The sequence below is a fragment of the Dreissena polymorpha genome, chromosome 7 (assembly GCF_020536995.1).
Source record: "Dreissena polymorpha isolate Duluth1 chromosome 7, UMN_Dpol_1.0, whole genome shotgun sequence".
Taxonomy (NCBI): Eukaryota; Metazoa; Mollusca; class Bivalvia; order Myida; family Dreissenidae; genus Dreissena; species Dreissena polymorpha.
Genome location: NC_068361.1, coordinates 55,354,440 through 55,367,266, shown reverse-complemented (window position 1 = coordinate 55,367,266; position 12,827 = coordinate 55,354,440). Strand labels below are relative to the sequence as shown.

Here is a 12,827-nt window from a genome sequence, read left to right as displayed (position 1 = left end):
GTGTGGGTCGTATTCTCCTATGTCTAATTAATTCATAGTGTTATTTTCAAGTCTCAACTAAATGGGGTAAAGTGTTATAATTCAACGTTGAAAATGGCGAAAAACGCGAAGTTTTATGATTCCAATGTAGTACACCATACGGGTGCTTCCAATAAATATGACGTCATAAAGTGACGTGAAACAGTACAAAATGGCGGGCAATGTTAGTTGTCACTATATTGATGTGATATCGACTGTGATTTGAGGTTATAAAGACGATAAGTAGAAGTTTTGTCTTTTAAATTATAAGAATTGTAATATTTCAATATAGAGCAATACTTAATTGTGCCGACGTTTTAGCTGAAGCCTAGTTGAAAGAAGATAATAAGAAGATAAGAGCCCCCTTCAAAGACATGCATCAAGTAATTGAATTGAGTCGTTTTAACTTCTTTGAAGACTTTTTACATATAAAAGACACATGGACAGTTGATATTTACCAAAGTCATCGTAAATACATGAAAAAGGGTGTGTTTTTACAAACTGTGAACAGTAGTCTGCAAAAAATTTAAAACTACGGAAGCGTGTTTGTGTCAAAATTCGCAAATTTTGGGAAAATATTATTTCTTCGTTTTTCGCATTGTATGCCTTTTTTTGATTTAAACAAGTTTTTTAAGTACATACAAATTGCTAAGTATTAAATATTATCTATATCTACGCCATTTCAGGTCACACGGATCAGTGAAATACAGTATGTGACAAGACCAGCTGATCAAGTAGCTTTGGCCATGTTTCTCATTCAGCATGGTATTTTATATTTACTGAACAATCAATTTTAGGAAGTATTTGAAGTATTATAATCAGAAAAAAAAATCAAAGCATAATTATAGATATACTGCTAGTCAATGCTGTTTGGATTGGGTCTCTTCAACAGTGGTTATTAACAATATGCCACTCATGCCACCAAGCACGTACTTAATTATACTGAACTTGAAATATGCTATTATATAATGAACTTCAGCATATATTTCACGATCCAATAGGACGCGGAAAAAGCAACACACACCGATTCAAAATGCTGGGCGGCTTTAATGGGGAGCTACACAAATCATTATTTAACGCTATTCTACTTCTGTTACAGTTGTATGTATTGAAATTATATTAAAGATATATTTATACAAACAGTTACTTTAGCATTTTTGTTGCAGGACAATGTATGATGGATTACCAGGCGAAAAGCAGAAGTTTAAGATCGGATGTGACTTTGATATCAAGTTTGACTGCTTATTCTGTGCTAAATATGCTTAATCGGACAAAAATAAATGGGGTGGGGGTGTATGGGATGTCAAAACTTTTGACTTTCAAGAAACTATAATAACAGAGACATGACGAATATACCAGATATATTCAAGTATGAATTGTGCCAAGTTCCATCGTCTATGTTTGACAAAAGCGGACTTCTAAGAGAGTCAATCAAACGCATTTATCCGAATATTTGGAATATGGGTGACTGTAAAGCTAACACCTTACCACAATCACCAACATATGCTTAAGATGGTGGGTCATTGCTGCAACGTGTTCCATGGAAAAAAAACAGTACATTTCAGCAGATATGCAAAAAATACCTCCGGAGTATTAGACAACAATTTGGCAACAGAGCAAAAGTTGTGTTTGACTGGTATTCCTCCTCACCAAGTCTCAAGGATGTTACACATATGAGGAGAACGAAAGGAAAAATAGGGACTAAGGCACTATTTAACCTTGATACAACGTTCAGGTCAGATAAGGAAATATTCATCAACAGCACAGAAAACAAACATAACTTCCTAACCATCCTGAGCAAATACCTGAGAGACAACAACGTGGATGCAATACAAGCAGACGATGACGCTGATACGCTGATAGTAAGCACTGCAGTTCAAGAAGCAACATCGCATAATACGGTCGTTGTCGGTGAGGACACTGGCGTGCTTGTCTTATTGTGTCACCATGGAGACGATTCAAGTCACAATCTAATGTATAAATCAGATATTAGGCGAGCAAATCTGACAAATAAAGTATGGAATATCAAGAAAACGAAGAATGTCCTTGGACCATAGTTATGCAACATGTTTCCGTTTATACATGCATGCACAGGTTGTGATACGACTTCTAGGATATATGGTACTAGTATCAGCAAAGAAGCCGTACTGAAGTTTTTCAAAACCAGTACCGAATTCAGACAAATCATTGAAATATTTAATGAAGAAGAACCAGACGTTAACGAGATAACAACTCGTAGTGTAGAGGCAATGATTCTTCTCAACAACGGTGTTCCTTCAGAAGGGCTCGATATCCTGAGATTCCGGAAGTTTACCCAGAAGGTTTGCACAAGCAAAACATCCGTCCAAGTGGAGACATCACCACCAACCACTGATGCCTTTCGCTTTCACTCACTGCGTACATACCTACAGACACAGATATGGCGAAGAAACAACACACTGGATAGAGTAAATTGGGGCTTGGCAATATCCAACAAAAATTGATTCCAGTAAGGATACATCTTTTGCCTTCTCCTGAATCTCTACTCAAAGTCATACGCTGTAATTGCCGACAAAGTTGTAACTCAACACGATGTACGTGTAGGAAACATGGACTCGATTGTTCACAAGGCTGTGGGAACAGGGCAATATCAGAAAATCAATGACTTTTTGAGGTAAGTGTGCTGTTTTGGTTTCACAATGCTTTACTTTATGTTTACATTTTTTACCGAAACAATATACTACCAATACATACATTGACTACATTGGATGATTGTTCTCACTAACAAAAACGTTATTGTAAGTGAAAACAAACTACCTCCAAGTGTGTGCACACAACTTGTGGAAACTGTAGTACAATGCAGACATTGGTCCATGGGCTAGGTTCGTGTTGCAAAATGCAGCATTCTTGTGAAAGAATTCTCATGATGAGTGAGCGCCAGCGGCGTTGAAAGTCTATTGGCAAGATACAGGGAAGTTTTTGCTAAGTAAATGTTAATGGAACAGTTGACTGAATGTAAATCTAAAAGGCTATCCCAAAAAGTTGTTTTAAGATTAAGTACAAATAAATTAAACAAGAAGTGGTGAAATATTGCAAACCATCCTATATCAATCGGAAAATCAGTGACATGAATTAAGGGAGCTTGTTTTTTTTGCGAGCAAGTAAATGCCCGGATGTAAATATTATTTCTGATTGGCTAGATGTTTATTTATGCTCTTATTTTAATTAACGTTATCATAACACCATTACTATTTACGAGACTGAACGACGTTTTAATTCGGAAGCTAAGGTCAAAATTATATCTTTGTTTTTTTTTCTCGTTTTGTTTGTTACTGTTAAGTATACAGTTACGATTGCTTCATTTTCATAAAAGCAGAAAGGAACAATTCGTCGTGTTGTTATTGTATTTGTTGTAATATTTACCTACTTCGTTAAAAGTAATAAAATATGTTGACCCTATACTGAAAAGGGTTATAAAAACTTGCATTTAAACTTTTAAAGGTTACACAATGTATAAGTTCTTTTTTAATCTGATATAGTAAGCGTGTTTCTGAAGAACGACTTATTTATCAATACTTCCTTTGTATTATTTTTAAAATAAAAAATACTAACTTCAAGGATTTGTAGTATACTATAGTTTATAGTATTCGAAAATCACCTACCTATTTTGAAAATGCATGAGGAAAACATAATGTTACAAATTGGATAAGCTGTTTATGAACAAATTTTATATGTGACCTCTAATGTTACTTTGACCTTTGATGTAGGAAATGGAGACGTGTCTTCAACGTGACAGTCCGTCTCCTCGTGGCGATCATTTGTGGTAAGTTATTGGCGTCGCCCTGGATGGCGACGCCTAGTATGTAATGCATTTTTTTCGCTTATGGGAGGAGAAGTTATTTTACGGATCAATGTATATATTTTTGTTTTAAGAATATCTTGCATAGTGGTGATTTTTTTTGTAAATTAGTGTAAATAAGTACTGCATTTGTGCCTATTACATTAATTACAACATTTATTGCCAATAATGCAAAGCTATTTGTTTTAATTAATAACTGATCCACAACTGATCACAGGGGAAAGATCACAGGGACTAGGGAAATACGCGAAACTTTCGTATAAACGCAAATGATGTTTTGTATAAAAACAAAACATAATCAAAATATATTTATTTTGTGTGTTTTTATAATTTGCTTATTTAGTGGAGAATCAATGAAGTACGATATTTGACGACCTATCGCGCAAGCAAGTTTATTGGGAGGCGAAGTGGTACGAAAACGTACAATGTATTAGTTTATTAATAGACATATAATAACGATAGCACACAACATCACCAAATAGCAGTACAAAAGTGAATTGCAGCCGGAATAGCTCAGTTGGGAAAGCGTTAGACTGAAGTTGTTCACGCAACAGTCATCTAAAGGCCCCCCGGTTCAATCCCGGGTTCCGGCACGAACAGTTCGGCGGCTGACAATTTTTTCAGTCAGGTTAATAAATATAATAAAGCTTTATTCTATGTAGACATTTTAAAATCCATTTGACTACAATTGGACATTTTTATTAAAATTAATGGATGCAACGTGGTGACAACGTTAATTAAAATTTGTTACATCACTTAAATATCTTATAAAATAACACGTGTTTTTATATTAACAAATAAATGCAAACAACACATCTATTATCCATGTATTTTTATGGATGTCTATCATAGGCCTATCCTTACCACATATAGAGCGCGAAGCGCGACACGTATTATTGATTGTAACAATGAGTTGCGATAAAGGAAGCAGCCGCTTATCAAGGAGGAGCTGTGTCCCAGCAACCCGTTTCCCTAAGGTCAAGCACTCCTCGGAGTTGTTTTTTTAAGAACCACATATCGAGCGCGAAGCGCGACACGTATTACTATCCAGGTGGTATGGGCCCTTAAGCATTATCCGACCATTACGTCCATAGTTATCTTCCTTAGAAGTTGAGAAATTTTGAAATCCTTGTTCGAAGTCTAAAATTTTCATCAGATTGTTCCCAAACTTTCACAGTTTTTTTATCAATGAGGACCAAATCCAACCTCTATATGAGCAATATCGGACCATAATTCCAGACTAATGTCTCTTTGAATTTAAAAATAAAAGTGAAAAGCTGCTTGGTTAGGTGATTATGTCAACATTTTTCATCAGATTCTTTCTAAATTTATAGTGTCGTCATATCAATGAGCATTTTTACCTCATTTAAAATGAGAAACATCGGGACAATAAGTCCAGATTTTTTTCTATTAAATTTGACAAAATAAACAATTTCCACTTGTTTAAAAGATTTCACAACTTTCGTCTGAATCTTTCCAAACTTGTTAAGTGTTTTTATATCAGTATTACTCGAACCCTATTGAAAATGATGAATATCGGAGCAATAAATCTATTTTGATCTTTTACTTAATTCCAAAATATTGTGAAATGCAGCTTCTTTATATAATTTACAGTTTTCATTCTTTTTTTTTCAAACTTTTACAGTGTTTTCATATCAATGAGTACTCAACCCCTATCGTAAATGAGCAACGTAAGAATAAGTTCAGAATCATCTCCCTTTGAAGTTGAGAAAAATATGAAATTACGCTTACAAGATGAAGCAGATTTTTTTAAACCTACACAGTTCTGTTTCATTAATGAAAACTGCACACGGATACCAGTAAAAAAAGGAAACCGATGTAAATAAAATTAACTATGAAATATTTGGGGGTTACAACACAAAATCATAAATAATGGTTATTTGGGGGTTATAACACAACATCATAAATAATGTTTATTTGGGGGTTATAACACAAAATCATAGATAATGGTTAAACCAGTATCTTTTTCTATTTTGTTTAAAATAATCGGCCAATATATTAATATTTTCAGTAGAAAAAAAATCGTTCCATGTAACTTCATTGAGTGCCTTTAACACTGAAATTCCCTACGCCCTTTGATGCTTTGCATCAATACTTATCTTGTAAAATATTAGGATAAATGCCAAAGTTACAACCAGGATTTTGTTTTATGGCCAATTTACTCCTTTTGATCTTAAATGAGACGTGTTGATTTTTTAGGTAGGGAGAAAGGTGTTACATGCCGTATGATGATGGCCATTTGTTGCTAGGTATGTGACACTGTTTCTGTGCCGACAAGCTCGATGGGACGTTCCCAGGCACGCGCGCATTTACTATTACACTAGACTATGGTTCCTATAGTGTCGAGCTTTCCATAAGCGCGCTCGACAACAAATCTTACAAGGTTCATGATGTTACTTTTAGTTCGCATTAGTCCTTTTGGAAAGAGAATTAAACAAAACAGTGCGAGTATACATAGATACAATGCGAATTTACTACGCATATGCACTTGAGCACCAACTTCAAGTATAAAATTCAACGTTTTCACACACGATATGAAAATTTTATTGAGAATAGGCTGAAAAAAAACATTAATTAACCCTCAGTAAATCACGTTATGTCGTGTAATATACGGTGTCGTGTTTTCGGACTTTATCTGGTGCTAGTACTTTATGGTTTCGTCAATGCTCACGTATTTAGCAGCTACCTGTTATTTCGAACTATTGTATCATGTTGTTTTTTCCAACAAATTACAAAATATACAAGTTTCTTTAACTATTTCATGACATTGAGAAGGATGAGGTTCAATTATTGACGTTCGTTCAGATAAAATACTGTATTTTTTTCAGTGCGAATTTTAGTTTAAAACTATTTATTTTAGCTCGATTGCATCTCAAGCATCAGGCTTGTATGAAACGCTCTCGAGTCCGTTTCCTGTGCCTAGAAACAGTACTTGGTGCCTATGGAAAGATTTACAGAACGCTCCCATAGTTGGGATTGAAACCGTGACCCCCCGGACGCTAGGCGGACACCATATCCACTACACCACGGCGATTCAGAATTTTTACGTTTACCATTGGTTGAAAGACCGAAATGTTCTGTGTCATATTTACGAGGTTTATTTAGTTTTTACTATGAATACTCGGCACATCCTGCATTTTGCAACGTTTTGGCGCTCATATGATCCGGTGACGTTTCGCGTATAAGCCAGTGGCGCACAAAAGTTTCCGGTATAACCTGTTTTGTCTAAATGTTAATAAAGCTCTGGTTAATTCCCCACATGAGTCACGTGATAAAAAACAGCACTATATACATTTAACAGACTCATTAGACTTGTATAACAGGATGATTGATGATGGCGCATGTTCACCTGTGAAAGGTAACAATCACGGCCAGTGAGTATGAACAATTACAAAGATATCGCGTGGTTGTTCTAAAATAATCGCATTAGCGAAATTATGCACATTTAAATAATGGAAATCGCAGACGACGAACATGATGGTGATTTTTATGACGACGAAGAAGAAGATGATGGTGGTTTGATGATAAGCATTGTGTTGCTGACAAATGTGACAGCGACTTAAAACATTAAGATATTTTATAACCCAACATCATTTAAAAATGTGTGTTTTCTTATAATTTTGTTATTTTGATCTATTATTTTAGAATTCAATAAAAATACACAAGTAATTCATTCAACACATATAACATACATACTTAAACTATTAAGGCAAAAAACATAAAATATTAAATTGTGATTGTTTAACCCTTGAATATTAAACAATTAAAGAACTGAATTCAAAAAGTAGAAGACATAAACCTGATGTTCAGCAAAAGGATGTGTGCAGGTACAGGCATAGTGTTTGTTCCAATGTGAGTTGATAACGAACTATTTAGCATATTCACATGAGTAATGAAGTTTAAACAGTCCTTCACTGAACGCCCGATTATGTCCTATACATCAGGTATTCAGATCGTTTATTGTTTTAGCAACAGAGTTGTTTGGTAATTGTCAGGCTATACCTGGAGAAAAGACGAGACTATCTTAGATAAAAAGTTTGCAAAAGAGTCAAGATATGTCCTGTAATAAAATTATATACTACGCCAGTTCTAGCCATTGAGCATGATGCGCTGAATAACTTAAATAAACATGTAACTTTGTCTAGAATTTCCAATATGTTGAATTGTTAATGAATTTTATACAATATGGTCTTTGTAATTGTTTTGCCTTGGCTTACGTCAAGGGGAGGTAATTTCGCCTCTCCTATTTTCTCTTTTCGTCGAAGACCTTGAATTATTTTTGCAAAGTGACATACAGTCTGGCTTACATATTGATGAGATTGTTTTGATTTTATTATTATTTGCAGATGATATGGCTATTGTAGATAAAACTCCGGAAGAAATACAAGCCCATCTAGATTGTTTGTACACATACTGTGATACATGGGGCCTACAAGTTAATACTTCTAAAACTAAGATTATGGTGTTTCGGATATGTAGAGGACTGCTTCCTTCGGAAACTTGGACCTACAATAGCCAACCCATCGAGGTGGTCAATAATTTTAACTATTTAGGATGTGTTTTTTACTATACTGGAAATTACGGTCTGAACATTGAACATCTCATTGGTAAATCCTTAAAAGCTTTAAACCTAAATGTCAACAGTTTGATTTTAAGCCTAAAACTCTATGTCAATTATTTGACGCATTTGTGTCCCCTATCATCAATAATTCTTGTGAAATATGGGGCTATACAAAGGCAAAAGAAGTTGAGCGCATTCATTTGAAGTTTTGTAAACGGATATTGCAGGTTAGGAGTAATACTTGTACAGCAAGTGTTTACGGTGAACTTGGTAGATTTCCGCTGTATGTTCAAAGATATGTACGATTGTTGAAATATTGGTTAAAAGTGGTCAATAGTGACAACATTATTTTACGCACAGTGTATTATGGTGCACTTAGAGATTGTCAAAAAGATTATAACAACTGGGTAACAAATATAAAGAAGCTTTTGAATGATTTGGGGTTTACTTTTGTTTTCGAAAACTACGCTTGTATCAATGAAAAACGTTTTTATGTAAAATCAAAAATAGAGTCATTGATTGTTTTAAACAAGAGTGGTTTAGGTCGCTACAAAGTCCAGTTTTGATGTTATATAAGGAATATAAACTAAATTTTGAATATGAAACATATTATTAGTCGACTCAGACTCTTGGTACATCCTATTAGGATACAAACCGGGAGGTTCGGTAGAAATCGACTCCCGCGAGAAGACAGGTATTGCCTTTGCTGTAACACAAGGGACATCGAAGACGAATATCATTTTGTACTTGTTTGTTCAAGTTTCACAACAGTTAGAAAAAAGTACATCAAAGCGAAATGTCATAGAAATCCATCTGTATTTAAAATTTTTGAACTTATGAAATCGTGTAAAAGAAAAGATCTTATTAAACTTTCCCTATACATCAAAGAAGCTATGTTTCTCCGAAAAACTCTTTTTAATACTGAAGAGGGATCACAATAGTCTTTTTGTTCATCCACATTGCTTATTTCTTAATAAATGTATACTGTTATAGAAATTTAGTTATTTAAATATATTAGATAACATCCCCTTTGCTTTCTACTTTATAAATGTATTTTGTTGTTCATCCTCATTGTTTATTTCTTTATAAATGTATACTGTTATAGAAATTTAGTGATTTGAATATATTATAAATAAAGTTATTTGAATATATTAGATTACATTCCCTTTGCTTACGACTTTATAAATTATATTGTTACTGAAATTTAGTTATTTTAATATATAAGATTACACATGTATTACTAAAATTGTCCTAACCATGTTGACACAAGACCTTTTGTATATTATGTAACATATTATGAAGACGATGTACTATGTAAAAGTCTTAATAAATTATCTGTTCTATCTGTTCTGATAAACGCTATTTAAAATTGAACGCATCATAAATATGTGCAGGTGACGACTTTGACGTAGTACACTATAAGCACGTGTATCTTACTAACGAAGACGATTGAGTATTATGTACACTTTTCCATCAACTAATAAATACACGAATTCACTTACCTTAGTTAATATAATTCACAATATGTCCGTATTAAACAACAACTTTCAATAAAACATAACACTATGTCTATTTTTATTCACTGTCATGCGTAACGCTTCAGTTTACGTTCACGATCCGCTACTATTTTTTCGAAAGTCAACGTATTGGAACGGCTACGTTTAAAACCGCAAAATGTGTGTATTTAACAACGATTGAAAATGAAACGCGTGCTTCAATGGGTCATGAAAAACGAAACATGCATTTGTGAACGGGAAAATCTTTCGCCGGAATAGACATTTATTTGAAATTTGCCTCTGGCAATGCAATGTACACAATTTTTGTAAATGCATCCGCCGTTTTGATGTGTAGTTGTCATATGATCACCACTCACCGTGGCATACGGTAACGTGATTTCAACGTGGTAGTAAGCGTTAGATGTCGAATTGAATTGGCAAATAAATCGTGAATCAAAATTAAGGGCCTGTGATAATGCTATGACGAGCAAACTTGGTACATAAAACATACCCAACATGTTTTGTTAAAAATCGGTCGTAGAATATTGGACCGTGTTAGAGAAAACGAACTCTTCTGAAATAGCAAAAATAATAAGAGGTTATTCTTTGGTAGTGTTTAACAATCACTTCAAATTGGCTTTAGGCATTCTATGCAATCGAGCGAAAATAAAAACATTTAAAAAATAGGTTTAAACTAATAATCACATTTTTCCACGAGCGCTAGCGTATCATACGATTAACTGTCTCAAACTTATGTCAAAAAAATCAGTATTATATCCGAAGTTAAACAACAATCAATAGTTGATGTTGTTAAGAATTCTTCTCATAATAGTTGTTATTGAATGCGTGATTGGCTTACTATTTTCAGATTGATGCGTATTTAATAGGTTGACAAATGAAAAATCAAAAGGCGTGTTCAATCGTAAAATACTAAACGCAACAATAATCATGTGTCAAACTAAGCAGTGCCCTGTCATTTTGGCTGTAAATCGCACTGATAATGGTGAATATCATTATTACATCGACGTGAATTAAATGTGACCAGAATCAATAGTGTATATGAATTAAAAGACACATTACACAGTCAATGAAACACATGAAAATGATCCATACCAGATAAGTCATTATATATATATAATTAATATGTGCATGTCAGTGGATCGTGAGCCTTACCCGAATACCCCGAAAATGATTGACAAATGTCAGCGCAGGCTGTGACAGAAAGGGAAGGGGCCGCCATTATGTTATTAAGACAACAAAATAGTCATTAAACTGGTCAAACAGTTACCCTTTGTCGCTGTGTGCTTGTCACATTTGAAATATTAACAGTTATTCGATCATGAGCGCTAAGAATGTGTTTTCCCATTATCCCGACTTAACTTAATTGTGTGTGCCGACCGTTAACTTTTTATGTCCCCCAGTCTATACTCGGGGACTTTTTGTGTTTGCCCTCTATACTCGGGGACATTTTGTGTTTGCCCTGTCTGTTTGTTGGTTTGTTTGTTTGCGTCAAACTTTAACATTTGCCATAACTTTTGCAATATGGAAGATAGCAACTTGATATTTGGCATGCATGTGTATCTCATGGAGCTGCACATTTTGAGTGGTGAAAGGTCAAGGTCATCCTTCAAGGTAAAAGGTCAAATATATGGGGGACATAGTGTTTCACAAACACATCTTGTTTCTCTTTTTTTGTAATCCAGGTTGCGTGTTCGATCTTTTTTCTCTATTCGATCGTATTCGCTAGATTTACTATAAATAAACTAGAAATGAGAAATAATTTTACTATTGAATATTTTTTCAAGATATTGCATACTTTATTAAAACTGGGAAATAGCGCGTCTATCTTTAAAAAGAAAGGTACACTAAAAACTGCCTACCCTTTTTGTCGATGGTAGTGAAAACCATCAACATTTTATCTTTGGTCTAAATTTAACAAAACAAATCCGCTTGAATATATTGTTTATCACAACCCCTAAAACAGGTTAAAATATTCATTTTAGAAAAAAAAATATGTCTCCTTTGAAAACGATTATTTATTTCGTGTTTTTTTTTTTTAGTTAACTCACAAATTACACGATAATGTAGTATTATCAATTCAATCATTATAGCACATTTGAAATAAAATATTCGTGAACATCTATTATTGTACACATGTTATACAGCACAGTTGCATTATTGCTTAATAAAAGTTCACTACACGAACATACTTTTATATATGCAAATATTTTATAAGAACATCCGAACGTCGAAATCCTATTAACGAGGTAGCATAACAACCTAAAAGGAACTACAACTCTATACCTTTTGGTAGAAATTCAACGTGTGTATACCAGAATTGTGTCCCTTTTATCGAACCTCGAGCATCAATTTTCCGAATGTAATTATAATAGAATCCCAAATCAGATGTTTTCACTTCAAATATGCGCATCGTTCTTAGCATGTGCACCTTACCTTATTATCGCATGATCTAACTTAATAAAATAATAGCGGTTCTATGAGGAAATGCATATTTGGAAATTCGATGTACGCCACTACTAATTGTCCAAAAGCACGATAATAAAGAATTGCTGGTGTTGTTGTTACAACCGTGCCTGGTACGTGACAACATGCAAGGGTAAGAGCTCTATTACCACGCCGCATATTTATTTTGCGTTTTGAACGTGGACACACGCGTGCAAGAATGACTTTCAAACGCATACCCGCGGCAAATTTTATATAACAAAATGGCAAAGTTTCACCGTATAGAATTACTTTAATATTTAATAATAAGCATGCGACTGCAGGGGGGGGGGGGGGGCGCTGTTGTTGCTAGTTCTGCTTTTGATATGTCTGTGCTTTACCAACCAGCACAAAATACATTCCCTTAAGTATAAATTCAAAGTAAGTTTGG

General features: G+C 34.2%; 1 long non-coding RNA gene across 1 annotated transcript; it reads left to right on the top strand.

Annotated features, from left to right (window-relative positions):
* The first annotated feature begins 215 nt into the window (after nucleotides 1-215).
* On the top strand, nucleotides 216-2,132 carry LOC127839324 (uncharacterized). The gene is made up of 3 exons (XR_008030290.1): nucleotides 216-401; nucleotides 705-783; nucleotides 1,185-2,132. It is a non-coding gene; the product is annotated as an uncharacterized LOC127839324 (long non-coding RNA).
* Nucleotides 2,133-12,827: the final 10,695 nt, after the last annotated feature.